Source organism: Penaeus monodon, chromosome 28 (assembly GCF_015228065.2).
Source record: "Penaeus monodon isolate SGIC_2016 chromosome 28, NSTDA_Pmon_1, whole genome shotgun sequence".
NCBI lineage: Eukaryota > Metazoa > Arthropoda > Malacostraca > Decapoda > Penaeidae > Penaeus > Penaeus monodon.
In genome coordinates this window covers 28,457,728-28,457,930 of record NC_051413.1, presented here as the reverse complement: position 1 = coordinate 28,457,930, position 203 = coordinate 28,457,728, and positions in this window count along the sequence as shown.

The window sequence follows — 203 nt, the reverse complement described above, 5'->3', positions numbered from 1 at the left end:
TCATTATTGCAACATAAAAAAATATCCATGAATGAAGTTTGCTGACATGTAACAACCAAGCACGGAAAGGAATATCTAGTAATTTAATTAAATAATTCAGTTTTGTCAATCCGCGAAAACCTCAATTGGCTTTAGAGATCTTTCGGAGATTAACTTTTAATAGGATCATAATTGATAATTATTGTGGTGCGTGTCTGAGACAC